The 18,026-nt window shown below is 37.5% G+C and overlaps 1 long non-coding RNA gene across 1 annotated transcript; it reads left to right on the top strand.

The window, feature by feature from the left end:
• The first annotated feature begins 12,453 nt into the window (after positions 1 to 12,453).
• Positions 12,454 to 17,022, top strand: LOC145243458 (uncharacterized). Its single transcript, XR_013862886.1, has 2 exons — positions 12,454 to 14,565; positions 14,607 to 17,022. It is a non-coding gene; the product is annotated as an uncharacterized LOC145243458 (long non-coding RNA).
• Positions 17,023 to 18,026: the final 1,004 nt, after the last annotated feature.

The following is an 18,026-nucleotide window of genomic DNA, read 5'->3' on the forward strand; positions in this document are numbered from 1 at the left end:
TCGTTTCGGTAGATAAAAATTAATAACACAACATTGCTCGTGCGTATAAATAAAGAAATAATAAAAAAAAAGTTATGCGATTTGTTATTTTATTATTATTTTTTTTTTTTTTACGAATATCAAATTTCTGATTGTCTTTTTAAGGGTCACACTTACTAGAAAATTAGTGTTTATTTATTTATCTAGTTTTGATCGCATTATTTTTGACAAAGTGTGATATCCAACGCGATCTGTATTGGAAGAACTCGCTGACACAATCTCTCTGATAGATCACTAAACCCGGATACCCCGCCATTCTGTCACCATAGAGATGCGAACGAGATATCGCAAACTAAGAAAGAACCGAAAATAAAACGAGAATGCAAAGTATAGTAAAGGTTGGCAGAGACAAGGGTGTAGATCAGATTGTAGACGTTACCTTCAGGTTTTGGCGACAACGATTCTTTTCTCAGCCAAGAAAGGTTTTAAATCTTTCGCGGAATCTTTCTCCTTGTTTTTAAAAGATTCTACACATTTCTAAAAAAAAAAAAGCCTTCCTTGGTCACTTTTCAGTTGCATCCCCAAGAGGGCAGAGTAGACATCGACGTTGTTTGACGTGGGGAAAATCCAGCTCCCCAAAATGAAGGGACACTCTAGACCAGTGGTTCTCAAACTTGTTTTTCACTCATGCTACTATTATTATTACTTATTGTGATTATTATCATAATTATTATAATTGTTGTGATTATTATCATAATTATTATAATTGTTGTGATTATTATCATAATTATTATAATTGTTGTGATTATTATCATAATTATTATAATTGTTGTGATTATTATCATAATTATTATAATTGTTGTAGAATACCTTATTTGCATTGAATTAGTTTTCATTTAAAAATAAAGCTTAATTTTATATTAGTGAAAAATAGAAGATTATCTTATGACCAATAGTTAGGAAGGTGTCCACCAAGATAAAACGAAGGGAAAAGGGGTCCATGAGTAAAAAAAGGTTGAGAACCACTGATCTAGATCATTGACCACTGCTTCCTTATCGCACCTATCTTTGGGTACAATTCAGAGTGCAGCAAGCTTATCATAACATGGATTTATGTGACCGTTATCTAAATAAACTTAATCGTGACTTATTGGCGTAGGGGCCCAGATTTTTAATAAAGAAAGGAATCATAAGTATATCTTTTGTGGAAAATTTTCGGTTTCGTGCTGATAAGTGTGGTATATTCCCTCTGCGTTTTCTGTGCAACTTCCTATTTAATTGTCTCCACACGAGTGCAGAGTAATATTAAATTTCGTATGAAAATGCGAGGAAAATCAAGCTTCCTAAAAGCAGGAATTGTGAACTGTAACAAAAATCAAAATTATTACGTAAATTTAGCCGGGATACATACTTATAGGTGTTAAAAGGTTTTCAGTATGAAGTAATTTGCAATGGGCCTAGATATTAAGGACTAAGTCTCACAAAATTAAGTTGATATATTTTAGCACAAAGTCAAAATGATGTTTGAATGCACACCGTACAACAAAAGAACTGGCTATTGGAAAAGAACCTTGAACTCAGGTTAAATTTTTTGATTAGAAAAATTATGAAAAATAAATCCAAAACAGATACTTAATTTTAGTACATATATATATATATATATATATATATATATATCATTAACATACAGTACTGTTTCGTTGTATCACAACTCATCAGTGCGGCTAGACATACATCTTTTCCCAGCGGTGGATCGAACCTACAACCATCGGGTTGACAGCCGGCAGCTCTAACCATCAGACCAAGAATCAGTGCCCGTAAATATTTCTCCTCAAATGCCTATTAGATTAGCATTTGCCAGTCGCACAGGGCTCAAACTGTCAGTTTGTTTACAAACAAACAGTGGGCTTCGCTTATACGCTTAAATACGCGTCGGGTGAAAATATATTTACAAAGTGTTCAAACAAAGAGGGGGAGGGTTTATAAGTCATCCACGTGCAGTACTGTTTCGTTGTATCACAAATCATATATATGCAGATATATATATATATAGATATATATAGATATAGATATAGATATAGATATATGGATATATATATAGATATAGATATATGGATATATATATAGAGAGAGAGATAGATAGATAGATAGATAGATAGATATAGATACAGATATATATATATATAATATTCTGTTTTTCATTGCATTTTTGATGTAAGAAGGGACGATTCTAGTTAAATATATATACATATAAGTATATATATATATATATATATATATATATATATATATATATACTAGCTGTACCCTGCCACGCGTTGCTGTGGCTCAAATTGGCGAAATGGAAAAAGTTCCAAAATGAGAAAAAGCATGGTTCTTATAGGTTTAATTTTCCATTTTGCATGGGTACACAGTTTTTGTTGTTCCATTTTCTTAGCTGATATAGAGATTTTCCGGTTTGGTGACTCTTGAATACGTAATATAAATTGTCCATGTGAAAAAACAGTCAGTGTGTAACTGTAAGGCCCACAATTGTAAAGATTGTTCCCTGTGCTTTGTTGATGGTTATTGCAAATGACAATAAAATTGAAAAGTTCAATTTCCTAAAGTGTAATGATGTATCCGGTGGAATCATAGGAATGCATGGAATGAAGATATATTCATCTGCGAAAGGTCCTGTTAAGATTGTTGTTTCTATGATATTGTTTGTTAATTTTTTTACTGCAAGCTATGTGCCATCGCAAAGCTTGGATTAGTTTATATTTCACAACAGGATAATTAGTACACCACATTTCAGTTGCAATACATGCGGTGGCATCCCTGGCAAATACAGCTGTTGGATAATTAACCACTTTATCTCCTTTTACAACAGTGTCGATGGATTTGTATTTGACTACCTCACTTAGAATTTTACATTGAATAATAGCGCTAAGTTCATGGGCATCTTTGTATTGACATGCAAGAATAGCTCATTCATTAGTCAAATGGAATTCTTATAATTTGAATATCTGCAAAAACATTTTAAACTAACTATTCTTTTGATGAAATAAAATTACAGAAATTACAGAAGTTAGAAGTCAAAGAATTTTGCCCTTAACTCTGATCAGCTGGCACTTTTTCGTACCCAATTTCCCACAAGTGATGCAAAAGTTTTTGTGCGGATCGAACGGTCGGCAACTGGACATGCATATTTTGAGTTAAGTTTAATGTCTTCACATGGAACAAAAAAGTAGAGTATTTGAGACAAGCATTTATTTCATCTGCTGGTGTTGATTGAAGAATAACAGGTAACATTTGTCTAAAATCTCCTGTAAGCAATATTACTGCATTCCCAAATGATCTGACATTGCCACGCAAATCTTGCAAGGATCGACCAAGAGCCTCAAGTGATTTTTTGCGTACCATTGTGCATTCATCCTAAACAATAAGTTTGCATTTTTGCAATATTTTTCCCTATATTGGATGTTTTGGAGATGTCGAACATGAGATTTTTGAAAAATTGAATGTTTTAAAGTAGAATAAATAATTCTTCTACTTGGCAGCAAGGTCGCAGGTATTCCTCATGCAGCAAGGGCTAAGGCTATATCAGTTTGACTGATGCAATTTTAATGTCTTGTTATTATCCAGAGTATCCCTTTTGGGAGGGGGGGCTAGATTTTCATCACATTAGAAACCGATCGGGTTATCTGTACTTTCACTTAACAAATTAATAAAAGAAAAACATATTGTAAAATTTGAATTTAACATGAAAATACTATTTTAAAAAATAGCACGATAACATAAGTGCTTAAGAACAGCTTCCCGAATAAACATCACTTTTAGAGGGGGGGTAATAAACACCATTTGGGGGGAAATTTTTTAAAAAAAGTCGATAAAAGTCGTCATTTAAAAAGAAATTTAAAATCAAATGTTTGTAAAAGTGAGAAATTATTAATAAATGTTTAGTAACATTTTTCGGTGCTAATGCAGAGTGATCCGCGCTATTTTTTAAATCGTGTTTTTTTTTATTCCAACCAATCTTATATCGATAAACAAAAAAAAACTCAAAAAGCAAGCGACAAACTTTTTTTTGGCCTTATATAATAAAGAAAAAATGTGTAAATTAAAAAGTTTGGAAGATAAACAAATGAATTATGTTTTTTTATTGTTTTTTTTACTTACTAAACAGAAAATGAAATCTTTCGTTAATTCGTGGCTGTGAAATGAATCGAACCGGAAGTTCAGTTTTATCAACAGAACAGATTCGCACCACGGTTAAAAAAATATATTTATTTTATTTAATATTTTAATAATTCGCGAGGTAAATTTATTTTAATAACATAAAAACATGCCTCGACTCTAAAGATGGGTTGTCTGAAAATTTCAAATAAATTGGTATCGTAGAAATACGGTTTTATTCGTTTAGAACGAACCAAATTTACATTTATATATGTATATATATATATATATATATATATATATATACTTATATGTAAAACTCTAATTGTCCCTTCTGACATAAAAAGGCAACATTTACATCGAAAAATTAAAAATAATATATATATATATATATATATATATATATATATATATATATATATATATAGAGAGAGAGAGAGAGAGAGAGAGAGAGAGAGAGGGTTGAGAGAGAAAGAGGGTCCTCGGAGTTTATAAATTAATAAAAAACAATTTAAAAAAATATAATTCCTCTCCAGGATTAGGGTTATTGAGTGTACAGTAATCAATGAGATAATAACGTAGTAATCGTTAGTAGAGGGAATTTAGTAAGATGGAGTACTTAAGGGGACAATTCATTAAGTTGTTTTTTTTGTTGCGTTGGACTTGAAGACTACCAAATTATAGTCAGCGGAGAAGCAGGTAAACGCAAGACAATTCCACAAGCGTACAGTTCTAAGAAAGAAGTTCTGTGCTGAAATTCTTTTTTTATTATAAGTCAATTAATCACATTTAATTAGTGCATTATTATATGCTCAAACACAAACACACACACACACACACACACACATATATATATATATATATATATATATATATATATATATATATATATATATGTGTGTATATGTGTGTGTGTGACTAAATTGTAATTAGATTAAACCGGTATAATTTTAATGCTAGCTTTCTTAAGATTTTTGTAATGTATAAGTTTCCTACAACTATATGGCGTGTCGTAAAAAGAAACGTGCACATGACACCTTACAATCTATCGTTAGACCAACATATTGCATGACACAGGTAAATAAGTTGTTTTTTAATTGTTTCGGCAAGGAAATGATCGTTTTATGAACAAATAATAAATTCAGAAAAAAAGATAACAATTTTGCTGTAAATACACATGCACAAACGTGTGTGTGAAATTATTAAATCGTTAATAACTCGAGGACAAATATTTACGACAGTGATACTTCGTCCGAAGGTTAGAGCTACCGACTGTTAATGCGACGGTTGTCGGTTGGCATCGTGACTGAGGAGAGGTGTATCTTTTGCTGCACTGATGAGTTGTGAAACAACGAAACAGTACTGTATGCGGATGAAGAATTAAAGCCCTCCACTTTGGGTTGAGTACCTTATAAATTTATTTTCACCCGAAGCGTATTTAAGCAATTAATCGAAGGACACTATCTATTTGTTTGTAAACAAATGATGGTCTGCGACGGGCAAGTGTGGATTTAATACACACTCGAGGAAAAATATTTACGGCACTGATACTTGGTCCGATTGATAGCGCTGCCAACTTTCAATGCGGTGGTTGTAGGTTCGATTCACAGCTGGGGAGACGTGTATATCTAGCCGTACTGTTGAGTTATGATACAACGAAACAGTACTGTGTGTTGATTATCTCTCTCTCTCTCTCTATATATATATATATATATATAGAGAGAGAGAGAGAGAAAGAGATTTCGCATATAAAATCTCTTGAATGTACTTGCAATAGCCCTTATCCCTGAATGGCTTCCGGGCCTTGATAAGTGGTGATCACTGTGTAAAAGAAAAAAAAGTTGTGAATTATTTTTTATTTAAACCTAAATACGAAAATTTTATAAATATAGCTGAAATCTGAAGACTAAAATATGGCGCCATAAAATAATGTCTTTTAATGGACATTGAATTTAAAGGCACTATTTCAGAAGGAGGCTATAAATATTACAAAAGGTATGGTTTTTTTTATTCCTGTACTTTTAAGAACATTAAAAGGTCGACATTTTGCTTTCATCAACGTTTTTCTTCAACATATACTTTTTATTCCAAAGGAAAAAATCATCAACTGTTTTTTTATCGACGAACGCATATCTGTCTCCGATAAGTTCTTTTGTTAACTTCCGCTATTCAACAAAACAAGGCCGATAGCCATTAGTCGCGTGCTCTCGTGTAATGAATGAATGCGTGAATGTAAGATTGACAAGAAACTCTTAAAGATAAACTAAAATGACCGAAAAATGGGTTGAAATGATTAAATAAATAAAAAGTAAATGACTTAGAATTACGTTAATGAACTTAAAGATGAATTGAATGACTATAAGAATGAATTGAATGCTTAAAAATAACTGGAATCCTTCAAAAACAACTTAAATGATCTGGAGAATGACTTGAATGGCTTTGAGATTGAGTGGTTGTAAAGTGAGTGATCATTTTACATTAAATTAATACAGAAAAGTGATTCCCCACTTTATATCACAATAAGTACAGCATGTAGTAAGAACAGTTACTACACTTTGATCTTGGCAAAAAGGCTAAGAAAAGCTGTATTTATTTGCCCCCCCCCCACTGAGCAAATTAAGCACAAGGCCGATTTTTAACGTGAGGAATGGAGAGAAAATGGGAACCAACTCCCTGAGGAGTAGGGGAGATTGATAGTGACAATTGGTATGAAGGGTTGCCCTTACATTGACGAAGGTCTTATATGTGAGGTTCCCCCACATATGGTCTTTGCTTGCAGTATCTGCCGGAACAGATACTACACTTTAATCTTGGCCAAAACGCCAAAATGGGTATTTATTTGCTCCCCCACCTAGCAAATTAGGCAAAAGGCCGATTTTTAATGTGAGGAGTGAAGGGGAAATGGGGACCAACTCCCCAGGGTGTAGGGGAGCTGGATAGTGACAATTGGTATGAAGGGTTGCCCCTACAGTGACCAAGGTCTTATATGTGGGGTTGTATTTATTTGCTCCCCCACCGAGCAAATTAGGCACAAGGCCGATTTTTAATGTGAGGAGTGAAGGGGAAATGGGGACGAACTCCCCAGAGAGTAGGGGTGCTGGATAGTGACAATTGGTATGAAGGGTTGCCCCTACATTGACCAAGGTCTTATATGTGGGGTTGCCCCCACATATGGTCTTTGCTTGCAGCATCTGCCGGAACAGATGGTATTTATTTGCTCCTCCACCGAGCAAATTAGGCACAAGGCCGATTTTTAATGTGAGGAGTGAAGGGAGGGGGAAGGGGAAAAGGGGACCAGCTCCCGAGAGGTGGGAAATGGGAGCCGGTTAAAGGTCAGACATGTGGGGTTGCCCCCACATCTGGTCTTTGCTAGTCATAGCTTGCAGTATCTGCCGGAACAGATGGTATTTATTTGCTCCCCCACCGAGCAAATTAGGCACAAGGCCGATTTTTAATGTGAGGATTGAAGGGAGGGGGAAGGGAAAAAGGGGACCAGCTCCCGAGAGGTGGGAAATGGGAGCCGGTTAAATGTCAGGCATGTGGTGCCGCCCCCACATCCGGTCTTTGCCAGTCATAGCTAGTCATAGCTTGCAGTATCTGCCGGAACAGATGGTATTTATTTGCTCCCCCACCGAGCAAATTAGGCACAAGGCCAATTTTTAATGTGAGGAGTGAAGGGAGGGGGAAGGGAAAAAGGGGACCAGCTCCCGAGAGGTGGGAAATGGGAGATGGTTAAAGGTCAGGCATGTGGGGTTGCCCCCACATCTGGTCTTTGCTAGTCCTAGCTAGTCATAGCTTGCAGTATCTGCCGGAACAGATGGTATTTATTTGCTCCCCCACTGAGCAAATTAGGCACAAGGCCGATTTTTAATGTGAGGAGTGAAGGGGAAATGGGGACCAACTCCCCGGGGAGTAGGGGAGCTGGATAGTGACAATTGGTATGAAGGGTTGTCCCTACATTGACCAAGGTCTTATATGTGGGGTTGCCCACACATATGGTCTTTGCCTGCGGTATCTGCCGGAACAGATGGTATTTATTTGCTCCCCCACCGAGCAAATTAGGCACAAGGCCGATTTTTAATGTGAGGAGTGAAGGGGAAATGGGGACCAACTCCCCGGGGAGTAGGGGAGCGGGATGGTGACAATTGGTATGAAGGGTTGCCCCTACATTGACCAAGGTCTTATATGTGGAGTTGCCCCCACATATGGTCTTTGCTTGCAGTATCTGCCGGAACAGATGGTGTTTATTTGCTCCCCCACCGAGCAAATTAGGCACAAGGCCGATTTTTAATGTGAGGAGTGAAGGGAGGGGGAAGGGAAAAAGGGGACCAGCTCCCGAGAGGTGGGAAATGGGAGCCGGTTAAATGTCAGGCATGTGGTGCCGCCCTCACATCCGGTCTTTGCCAGTCATAGCTAGTCATAGCTTGCAGTATCTGCCGGAACAGATGGTATTTATTTGCTCCCCCACCGAGCAAATTAGGCACAAGGCCAATTTTTAATGTAAGGAGTGAAGGGAGAGGGAAGGGAAAAAGGGGACCAGCTCCCGAGAGGTGGGAAATGGGAGCTGGTTAAAGGTCAGGCATGTGATGTTGCCCCCACATCTGGTCTTTGCTAGTCCTAGCTAGTCATAGCTTGCAGTATCTGCCGGAACAGATGGTATTTATTTGCTCCCCCACTGAGCAAATTAGGCACAAGGCCGATTTTTAATGTGAGGAGTGAAGGGGAAATGGGGACCAACTCCCCGGGGAGTAGGGGAGCTGGATAGTGACAATTGGTATGAAGGGTTGTCCCTACATTGACCAAGGTCTTATATGTGGGGTTGCCCACACATATGGTCTTTGCCTGCGGTATCTGCCGGAACAGATGGTATTTATTTGCTCCCCCACCGAGCAAATTAGGCACAAGGCCGATTTTTAATGTGAGGAGTGAAGGGGAAATGGGGACCAACTCCCCGGGGAGTAGGGGAGAGGGATGGTGACAATTGGTATGAAGGGTTGCCCCTACATTGACCAAGTTCAGATATGTGGGGTTACCCCCGCATATGGTCTTTGCTAGTCATAGCTAGTCTTTGCTTGCAGCATCTGCCGGAACAGATGGTATTTATTTGCTCCCCCACCGAGCAAATTAGGCACAAGGCCGATTTTTAATGTGAGGAGTGAAGGGAGGGGGAAGGGAAAAAGGGGACCAGCTCCCGAGAGGTGGGAAATGGGAGCTGGTTAAAGGTCAGGCATGTGGGGTTGCCCCCACATCTGGTCTTTGCTAGTCATAGCTAGTCATAGCTTGCAGTATCTGCCGGAACAGATGGTATTTATTTGCTCCCCCACTGAGCAAATTAGGCACAAGGCCGATTTTTAATGTGAGGAGTGAAGGGGAAATGGAGACCAGCTCCCCGGGGAGTAGGGGAGCTGGATAGTGACAATTGGTATGAAGGGTTGCCCATACATTGACCAAGGTCTTATATGTGGAGTTGCCCCCACATATGGTCTTTGCTTGCAGTATCTGCCGGAACAGATGGTGTTTATTTGCTCCCCCACCGAGCAAATTAGGCACAAGGCCGATTTTTAATGTGAGGAGTAAGGGAGGGGGAAGGGAAAAAGGGGACCAGCTCCCGAGAGGTGGGAAATGGGAGCTGGTTAATGGTCAGGCATGTGGGGTTGCCCCCACATCTGGTCTTTGCTAGTCATAGCTAGTCATAGCTTGCAGCATCTGCCGGAACAGATACTACACTTTGATCTTGGCCAAAAGGCAAAGAAAAGCTTAAAAAGCTAAGAACAGCATATATTAACAACAGACCTGCAAGACGCAAGCCAATGATTCTATAAAGAGCAGAAAGCGCCGTCTGGACTTCGTCAGATGCAATGAAAATCATGACTCTTCATATTGGTCAAACGTGCTTTTTAGCGACTAAAGCAAGTCCGATAGGTTAGGCAGCGATGGTAGGCAGTACGTCCATCGGGGGAAAGACGAATAATGTAATCCTAGGTGTTAGTGTCAACGATGCAAGGTAGCGGATGTTCAGTTTTGGTGTAGAGCATTATTAGTACCAATGGTCCAGCGCCTATAGTTCGCTTGCAAGGTCGAATTAATTCGACCAAGTACATTAATATGTTGACTGAGCATTTTCTGCCGGACTTTGGTCGAAATTTGGATGATAACCCAATCTCCATGCAGGATAATGCTCCCATTCACACAGCTGGCAATGTCAAGAGGTTCCGGGAAGAGACTAATATTCCGTGTTTAGATGAACCTGTACGATATCCACACCTCAATACTATCGAAAACCTACGGTATTACATCAAGCAACAGCTACGCAATGATATAATTTTAAAGTTGAGAGAACTTTAGACAAAACTTTAACAAAAGTGGGATGCCCTTTTCCCGAAGTATTTCTGCAGTCTAATTCAAGGAATTCCCAAAAGACTGCAAGCTGTCAAATTGCAGAAGGGTTATGCTACTAAATATTAACTAGTTCATTGTGTTCCTGTTGTATTTGTGTTGCATGAATGTCCTAAAGTTACATTTAAATAACAATTCTCGATTGTGCGGACATTTTTTGCCTCCTCAATTTGAAGTTATTTTTTTAAATTGACGTGAACACTAGAATATTTCAATTAAAAGCCAAATATGAACAGGTAAAATTATAGAAGAATAAAAGGCCAATCAAATGAGGAATAGTTTGTTTAAACGGTTACATTAAATTTAGCTTAAATTTGCCGCCTGTATATATATATATATATGTGTGTGTGTGTGTGTGTGTGTGTGTGTGTGTGTGTGTGTGTGGTTGGCTACTCGGTTTCGAGTGTGACCACCCTACAAGTATTTTTCAGATTTCGTGCTTACGTGTATTAAGAACAGAATGCGCAGAAAAAAGAAAAAAAAGAAGAAAAAACGAGAACTCTGAAAGGCAAGGTGCGTGATTTTCTTAATAATAGAATTCTGCTTTCACCTCTATAGTTTGAGTGAGTTACAGAGGGTCAAATGGCATACTGACTGTGACGATTTGTCAATAAAAGACTCTCAGGTTTATAATACGTTTAACCTCTTTTAGATAGGTTGCTTACACATCTAACAGAAACCTTATCGGTCTCGGCAGCTCTGAACTAATGACAGTAACAACTTAGTTATAAGGACCATCATCAATGTTAGCTGGTTTTTGTCAAACAATATTCCTACTCTTAGATGAACTGCGTTAACCATGTCTAAGGAATTTCATTAACCTTATTATATGTATATCTATGCACACACACGCGCGCGCACGCATATATATATATATATAAATACATATATTATATATATATATGTACACTAGTGTATGTATGTATTTAATAATTATTATAGTAAATAATAATGTAAGCCCCTTTACGAAACTTGTTTCTTATTGTTATTATTTCTTGTAACAATATATATATATATATATATATATATATATATATATATACACACACACACAGAGGATGAGTCTCAAGAAACGGATGTTTTTAAGAAAAATAAAACTCTTAGAATATTTTAACAAAAAAGTTATAATGTCCATAAAAATATTTACTAAACTGAAAAGTAAAGCAATTCAAAATCAATAAAAAAAAAACTAAACGGCATCTTCAGCATGTTTAACTACTACCTTCCTCACTTCTTATATCTTACTCAAGGAGAGTAAGGAGAGGTTTAAAATCATCCGTTTTCCGTGACTCATCCTATATGTATATATATATATATATATATATATATATATATAATTATTTTTTTACTACAATAATTAAATACCTACAGACACTAGCGTTTCATCCTTTCGGGAATCTTCCGTGCATGGTGTCACGATTAATACCAGTCGAGCGATTCGATCCCCGCATCACGAGACATCTCAGGCTCGGTTAGCGAAGACCTAATCCATTCGGCTACCATTAAACGCGTAAAATTACGTCAAATTTAAACATTTTAATTTTAAATGTTCATTTACGTCAGTCAGATAGTGATCTAATCGTTATATGATGATCTATGCATAAGAGCTAAATTGACCGACTTTAATTTAACTGAAAGTGCTCAACGATAAGAAACGAATTTCTTAAAGGGGCTGTCATAATTATTTTTTTACTATAATAATTAAATACCTACAGACACTAGTGTTAAAGAGCATCTCTCCTCTCTCTCTCTCTGGCTCTTTCATACTCTCTCTATTTTCTCTCTCTGTGTCTCTATTAGATAGTAGATCGAGAGAGAGAGGGAGAGGGTGGGAGGAGGTCAGAGAGATATTTTTGTAGTAAATCCACGTTGTAGGAAGTGACGTTTCATCTAACCGGATGTCATGTGATGCTGCGTGGCAAGGTTGGTGAAACGTTGAGTCTCTCAGAAAATGCCAAGCCGAGCAGAAGTCTAAAATGGTTCTCTCCTAAGTAAGGGGGGAGATGCGCGCCCCAGACGTGGGACGTGGTAGGTACCCACAGTGGAGACCATCGATGGCGACATCTGCAGATCATGCCTGGGAGAATAAAAGGTTGAAAACCCAACATCTGTCTTCATCTTGTGTATTCCGGCGAAAACAGCAAGAGAGCTCCACCCAGATGAAGACTCTCCCAGAGCAGCAAAACCAGGTATGAACTTCTATATATAAACACATACATCCACAACAAGTGTCCTAACCACCAGTCAAACGGTTTAAGAGATCTTGGGTCCCGTTCTCTCGTCTCTTAACACTTGTAATATCTCTCTCTCATCGTCGTAAACTTTTTCTCTTCATTAGTAAAATGGACACGTCATCACCAGGGTACCAGTATCCCTCAAGTAAAGTGTCCAAGACCAAATCCGTTTCTTCTCCCTCCCTTATGTAACATATATGTTATTTGGTGCCGTTGACCTTCTTGCCCCCGCATGGGGCATATATATATCGAAACCTGGATTGCCACGGACATAACGAGAAAAAGAGATAACGAGGAAAAATAAAGACAAGAAGAGAAATTGAGGAAAAAGGAGGGAGAAAAAAACGGAGAAGAGACAGTGGAATAAAAAAAGAAAGAATAGTTAAAATGAAGAGAAAAAGAGAATAAGTGAAGAACAGTGAAAAACGGGTAGAGAGAGAGAAAGATAGAGAGAGAGGAAGGAAGAAGAAGAAAAAAATGATTCAGTTATGTGTTGAAAAAGATAGCAAAGGCATGAAGAATACCATACGCATTTAGAAGAAAATTAAACTCCAAAATTAAAAATACGCTGTAAGCTTTGAAAACGACTGAAAAACAAAAGAGAAAAGAAAATTAATTTACCATATTAAAAATAAAAATAAAATTGAAAAACACAGAGAAAGAATTGAAAACACGGAGAAAGAAAAAAAAACGTATATATATATTTAAATAGACAAGACAACACAAACGAACATTTGTTGAAGCAAAATAACATCGAGCTTATCCACAGTTTATAAACCTGTCAGTCATTTGACATTGTTGAATTTAGCAAAGCGTTACAAAAATAAGGGACAGAGAACTTTTAAATGCATTCGGAATAGCAAGATGTCATTTTAGATTTGAAAAAAATAAAAAAAAAGAAGAAATTACACTATTGTCGAAAGTATTAGGTGATAAATAAAAATCAGGTTGGTGATGTGGCATCCCTCCGGATTAATTTTAAGTAAATTATAATTATATGAATAGAATAGAAGCGGAACTTTTTAATTTAATTCTGTGGTTAATTGTAAAAGAATAATGATTTTTTTTTTAGTTTCAGAAACCCTTGAACTTTGCTTACGTGGACAATTTGATCTGTGATAATTTTGTTGAACTTTGCTGAAAGTTGTTAGTTATAAGTGAATTAATTAAGTATATATTAATTAAGTATTATTGAATATTATTAAGTATTGTTGAGTTGCCATGTGTATTTTTCTGTATTTCTTTTTCTGTACTTTTGTTATCTTGTATTTGTATAGCAGATGGGGGCATCGATGGTCTTGCCACGTGGTGTCAATGTAATTTAATTTTTTTTAAATAAGATGATGAAAGGATAGAGGTATATCAATTATTTATAATAATTTTTGAGATAACGGGATTATGCAAGGAAAACATAAATGAGAATTTTTAAAATGGGATGATGTCGGAAGACAAAAGAATAAGGAATAAGGATTTTTTTAAAATCGAAATACAGTAGTTGGACAGGCAGACGGTTTGCTGGATTATGAGTAATGAGGTCAGGAAGTCAGTCGGTATTTATTCTAGTTTCGAGGTGGTCATGTATACATATTTTTTTTGTTTGTTGTTTTGTTCTTGTAGTTTCGACAGAATTTTTTTGTTCCGGATGCGTAAGTCGGTGGAGGGCGATACAGAACGTCCTCGTAATACATTTAAAAAAAAAATCCATATTTTGGTAGGTGCTCAGGGAAGCACGAGATAGTTATAGAGAAATGGGCGATCTCTGTAACTAATATGGACAGTCGGAGGACATGTCCATTGTGTGATGACCACACAAATGTAAATGGGGTAGAATAAATAAAGGTGTTGACCACACAAAGGTAAATGGGGTAGAATAAATAAAACCGACTTGATTACTCTTGGACCAATTAAGTATAGTCATAGAGGAGGTAAATTAATTAAGAACATTTGATGTGAAATGGTGAAGGTTTGGGATGGGATTTTTTTTGTTGTTGTTTTTGTGCTACCTAGGAGTAAAGAAGATTGTCCGTAAATCCTGAGATGTAAGTAGGAGGCAGATGGACCTCGATTTTGTGTTTTATTGTTGTTCGGCTAGGAGCCGTGAAATTATCGACCACGAGTAGTGTCGACCGGGAGCAAAGGATGCTCTGGAAGTCCCGAGATGGGTACGAAGAAGCCATGGGGTCATAAAGGAGTTTGACCTTGAAGAGCGCAGGGTAGCGCTACATGGCAATTTTATTGTTGTATTTATTTAATTTTGAGTTTATCGATTTATCGTAGGACAGTCTTCTTGCCAGCGGGTAGCGTATGTATTCCCTCCTTAGTTTAGTTAGTTAGTTATTAAAAATGTATGGCTTTGCCATACATTTTGATAAAAAAGGGGTGGAGGAAGAATTTTAGAAGTAAAATGTTACCCTATTGTGAATTAAAGGTACCAAATTAAAAAAAAAAAAAAAACATGCTGGGTGAATTTAATTGGTATTATTAAATTAAATTATTTTGGAATAGATTTGGTTGGTTTAGTTATATTTTGGGGACGTTTAGCGCGTAGTTGCATTTTTTTCATGAGAATTACAAGGCGATTAGGCTGTAGAAAGCAGTTTTTTCTGTTGTTTTATTTTTTTATAAGCCACGGTATTGTCACAATTAGAAAATTTGGCAGGGGAAATACTATTTTAGAGTAATGAGAACCCTGTTAAAACAATACTAGTGGTTCCAGTGAGTTGGAAGATGCCACGTAGGCCCAAGCAACGGCAATAAGCCTTGTCCAACAAAAGTCTGGCGTGCGAGGTCGCGATAATTCCTCAGGGTACGGAGCGACTGGACAGTCGGTACCAAGCCTAATCACGGGGAGATAGAAGAAAGGGAAAGATGCAGATTACGTAAGGGACAAGATAGAGCCTTATTATTTTTTTTTATTTTTTTAGAGGAATGTGTGAGGGATATCTGGGTTGGAATCTTGGGACTTGCTGGGAATACGGAAAAATCACAAAGGGAAAGCTACTTAGTTAGAAATCGATGCGCAAGTAAGCTTTGGCGCATTAGTTAGAGAGTGATGATTCCGTATCTTGTCGGGTTCCAGGAACTCAAACAGGCTCCGAGTGAATCAGTGTGAAGGCGTATCCTGGCTTAGACCAACCAAGGGAGTTAGTAGAAGAGCTTTGTGAAGTCCCGAAGTGGTAGATTGAATAGAACAAAGCTCCAGTAATAGGACCACTCAAAGAAAGACGTCAGGGCATTACAGTAAAAAAAAAAAAAAAAAAAAACTGGGACTTAGGCCTATGCTGAAAGTCGAGAACGCGAGTGGGATGGTTGGGTCGGTAGAGCATCAGACTTTTAATCTGAGGGTCTGGGGTTCGAGTCCCCATGCGATAAAACTACCACCAACATGGAGCATCCGACGTTCTGGTCGTAATTGCGATATGCTGGCCCCATTTCGAAAAAGTGATCGAAAATTGAGTCTCCATTTGTTTGGCCAAGTGGTCCAAATAAAGAGCAGAGTCAGTGGAAAATATCCAACAATGCGACCGCCTAGACAAGATGTATATCTGCAAAGCTGTATCTTTGTCTAACTTGGAAGCAAGTTAATGTCGAGGAGGGACTTTCGAGAAGCAGCAGAAGGGTTGATAGTGTTGTAGAAGAGTACTGGTGCCTGATCTTTCTTGGAAAAGGGGTGAGTCCGGAAAGTGAAAGAATAAAGATGTACTTCAGACATAATTATTTTTTTTAGTTAGTTAGTTATTAAAAATGTATGGCTTGCCATACATTTTGATAAAAAAGGGGTGGAGGAATGTTAAAGAGCATCTCTCCTCTCTCTCTCTCTGGCTCTTTCATACTCTCTCTATTTTCTCTCTCTGTGTCTCTATTAGATAGTAGATCGAGAGAGAGAGGGAGAGGGTGGGAGGAGGTCAGAGAGATATTTTTGTAGTAAATCCACGTTGTAGGAAGTGACGTTTCATCTAACCGGATGTCATGTGATGCTGCGTGGCAAGGTTGGTGAAACGTTGAGTCTCTCAGAAAATGCCAAGCCGAGCAGAAGTCTAAAATGGTTCTCTCCTAAGTAAGGGGGGAGATGCGCGCCCCAGACGTGGGACGTGGTAGGTACCCACAGTGGAGACCATCGATGGCGACATCTGCAGATCATGCCTGGGAGAATAAAAGGTTGAAAACCCAACATCTGTCTTCATCTTGTGTATTCCGGCGAAAACAGCAAGAGAGCTCCACCCAGATGAAGACTCTCCCAGAGCAGCAAAACCAGGTATGAACTTCTATATATAAACACATACATCCACAACAAGTGTCCTAACCACCAGTCAAACGGTTTAAGAGATCTTGGGTCCCGTTCTCTCGTCTCTTAACACTTGTAATATCTCTCTCTCTCATCGTCGTAAACTTTTTCTCTTCATTAGTAAAATGGACACGTCATCACCAGGGTACCAGTATCCCTCAAGTAAAGTGTCCAAGACCAAATCCGTTTCTTCTCCCTCCCTTATGTAACACTAGTGCTTCATCCTTTCGGGATGATATATATATATATATATATATATATATATATATATATATGTCTGTAGCACTAGTATATATATATATATATATATATATATATAGAGAGAGAGAGAGAGAGAGAGAGAGAGAGACGGTCGGGTTTTAATCCTGGCTTGAGGGAGTTGCCTGTCTAGCCACACTGATTAGCTGTGAAACAGTGAAACAGTACTGTATGTGGATAACTATATATATATATATGTCTGGTAAAAAATTTACTAGGCAAATATATATATATATATATATATATATATTCCGAGGTAAACATACATGTGTGTGCGTGTGTCACAAAAAGTTTAGAATATTCTGTGATCGCTTATAAAGCTCTTAATGTTCATTTCTATCCACAGTGTCCTTTGTTGGCGAGCTGTATTTTTCCCACATAAAAAATTATCTTTCGATAAACGTTGTCCGCGTAGAGAGGCTATTTGATAAGAACTTTATATAGGTACCTTCATAAAGTCTCGAAATCGGTTTGATGTTGTTTTATTTGGCTTAGCTACATTGCATCATGCAACGTTAAAACTGTACACCTAGGATTCTATTATTCGTCCTTCCTTCGACAGACGTACTGACTACCATCACTGCCTGGCCTATTGAACTTGCTTTCGTCGCTAAAAAATCACTTTCAACACATATGAAAAGTCATGGGTTACAGAGCATCCGGCGAAGCCCAGACGGCGTTTTTTGTTCTTTACAGAAATCGTTGGGTTGCTTCTT

The sequence above is a fragment of the Euprymna scolopes genome, chromosome 22, assembly GCF_053919585.1.
Source record: "Euprymna scolopes isolate OS-2025 chromosome 22, ASM5391958v1, whole genome shotgun sequence".
Classification (NCBI taxonomy): Eukaryota; Metazoa; Mollusca; class Cephalopoda; order Sepiida; family Sepiolidae; genus Euprymna; species Euprymna scolopes.